Source organism: Aethalodelphis obliquidens, unplaced genomic scaffold (assembly GCF_003676395.1).
Source record: "Aethalodelphis obliquidens isolate GAN/ISIS:26980383/991018 unplaced genomic scaffold, ASM367639v1 scaffold53, whole genome shotgun sequence".
NCBI lineage: Eukaryota > Metazoa > Chordata > Mammalia > Artiodactyla > Delphinidae > Aethalodelphis > Aethalodelphis obliquidens.
This window is the reverse complement of record NW_020837997.1, coordinates 4,655,185-4,658,225: the sequence shown is the minus strand read 5'-3', so window position 1 is coordinate 4,658,225 and position 3,041 is coordinate 4,655,185. Positions and strand designations below refer to the sequence as shown.

At 37.6% G+C, this 3,041-nt stretch overlaps 1 pseudogene; it reads left to right on the top strand.

Moving 5' to 3' along the window:
* Window positions 1-285: 285 nt before the first annotated feature.
* LOC113608883 (60S acidic ribosomal protein P1 pseudogene) lies at window positions 286-2,453 on the top strand (annotated as a pseudogene).
* The last annotated feature ends 588 nt before the right edge of the window (window positions 2,454-3,041 follow it).

Sequence of the window (3,041 nt, the reverse complement as noted above, 5' to 3'; positions counted from 1 at the left end):
GATCTTCCCGGACTGGGGCATGGACCCGTGTCCCCTGCATTGGCAGGCAGACCCTCAACCACTGCGCCACCAGGGAAGCCCTAATTCCCTCTTTTAAGTAGCAAAAGGTATTATCTCCTTTTACTTTCTACTCCTAACCAAAAATATCTAAACAAGTTATAATTACTGATAACCCCAACTGTATCATGCAGACAGACAATGCAATGACAAAATCCCAGCATCCACAGAAGCTTCTGAGCAAACCAGGTTCTTCCTCACCCTTAAATATACACAGACCCTCACAAGATGTTGCCAAATGTCAAACGTTATATGGGAGTCAGAGTATGTTACTTTCAAATAGGAAAAGAGATGAGGCAAAATATTAAAAATGAATATTGTATGTGGGGATACTGAATCTTTTAATATCTTACTTCTGATTTATAAACCAAATTTTATTGTTTGTTAACAGTATTTCTTTCCCCACAAACCTAAAAGCACCAGAATTGTAAGAACTTGTTTCATGCTACTATATCCAGACCATAGAGTGCCTTGATTAATTTTGTGCTTAATTACATAAGTTTTGATGCTAGAGTGCTGGGTAGAAGAGGGATGGTCAAAAGTTAACATTAAAGACTAGGTCCCTCAGCACTGGACAGCTACATGTAAAACAATGAGATTAGAACATTTCCTCATACCATATACAAAAATAAACACAAAATGGATTAAAGACCTACATTTAAGATCTGAAACCATGAAACTCCTAGAAGAGAACATAGGCAGAACACTCTCTGACATAAATTGTAGATATATATATTTTTGGATTTGTCTCTCAAGGCAAAAGAAATAAAAACAAAAATAAACAAATGGAACCTAATTAAACTGAAAAGCTTTTGCACAGGAAAGGAAACCACCAACAAAATGAAAAGACAACCTACTGAATGGAAGAAAATATTTGCAAATGATATGACCAACAAGAGGTTAATATTCCAAATATATAAACAGCTCATACAACTCAGTATCAAAAAAACCCAAACAACCCAATCAAAAAATGGGCAGAGGAACTAAATAGACATTTCTCCAAAGAAGACATACAGATGGCCAAAGGCACATGAAAATATGCTCAACACCAGTAATTATTAGAGAATGCAAATCAAAACTACAATGAGGTACCGCCTCACACCAGTCAGAATGGCCATCATTAAAAAGTCTACAATAACAAATGATGGAGAGGGTGTGGAGAAAAGGGAACCCTGCTACACTGTTGGTGGGAATGTAAGTTGGTGCAGCCACTATGGAAAATAGTATGGAGGTTCCTTAAAAAACTAAAAAGAGAGCTACCATATGATTCAGCAATCCCACTCCTGGGCATATATCCAGAGAAAACTCTAATTTGAAATGACACACATACCCCAATGTTCATAGAAGCACTATTTACAATAGCCACGACATGGAAATAACCTACATATCCATCAACAGATGAATGGATAAAGAAGATGTGGTACATATATACAATGGAATACTACTCAGCCATAAAAAATGAAATAATGCCATTTGCAGCAACATGGGTGGACCTAGAGATTATCATACTATGTGAAGAAAGTCAGAAAGAGAAAAACAAATACCATATGATATCACTCATATGTGGAATCTAAAATATGACACAAATGAACTTATCTATGAAATAGAAACAGATTCACAGACATAGAGAAAAGACTTGTGGTTGCCAAGGGGGATGGGGGTGTGGAGGAGGGATGGATTGGGAGTTTGGGATTCGCAGATGCAAACTATTATATATAGAATGGATAAACAACAAGGTTCTATTGTATAGCACGGGGAACTATATTCAATATGCTATGATAAACCATAATGGAAAAGAATATCAAAAAGAAAAAAATATATATATATATAACTGATTCACTTTTGACTTTTGGTGATTTCAGCAGAAATTAACACAACATTGTAAATCAACTATACTTCAATTAAAAAACCCCCAAAAAACAAAACCCCCAAAGAAACAGCCTGCTTTCCTCAGCTACCGCTAAGGTGGCTCAGCCCTTCAGAGGAAGCTAAGGTCCGCATTGGGGACCAGCAACTAGCATCACGCCAGGCAGTACCACACCTAGCACTCACTTGCACTGTGGCCTCCACTGCCTTGTAGCCCACCTGCACCTACTCCTGCACCTACTCAGCCCTCATCCTGCATGACAATGAGGTGAAGATCACGGAGGATAAGATCAATGCCCTCATTAAAGCAGCCGATGTAAATGTTGAACCTTTCTGGCCAGGCTTGTTTGCACAGGTTCTGGCCCATGTCAACATGGTGAGCCTCATCTGCAATGTAGGGGCTAGTGGACCTGCCCCCTCCACCACTGCCGCCCCAGCTGAGGAGAAGAAAGTGGAAGCAAAGAAAGAATAATGTGAGGAGTATGATGGAGGAGTATGATGATGACATGGGCTTTGGTCTTTTTGACTAAACCTCTTTCGTAACATGCTCAATAAAAAGCTGAACTCTTAGAAAACAACAAAAACAGCACAATCAAAAAATGGGCAGAAGACCTGAACAGACATTTTCCCAAAGACATACAGATGGCTAACAGGCACATGAAAAGATGCTCAGTATCCCTATTTATTAGATAAATGCAAATCAAAACCAAAATGAGATATCACATCATACCTGTCAGAATGGCTATTGTCAAAAAGTCTACAAATAACAAATAGGATGTAAAGAAAAGGGAACCCTTGTACACCGTTAGTGGGAATGTAAATTGGTGCAGCCATCATGGAAAACAGTATGGAGGTTCCTCAAAAAATTAAAAACAGAGTTGCTATATGATCCAACAATTCCACTCCTGGGTATATATCCAGAAAAGACAAAAACACTATTTTGAAAAGATACATGTACCCCAATGTTACAGTAGCACTGTTTAAAGTATGGAAGCAACCCAAGTGTCCATCAACAGACGTATGGATAAAAAAGATGTTTTATATATATATGTATATATATATATATATATATATATATATATATATATATATATAAAATGGAATATTACTCAGCCATA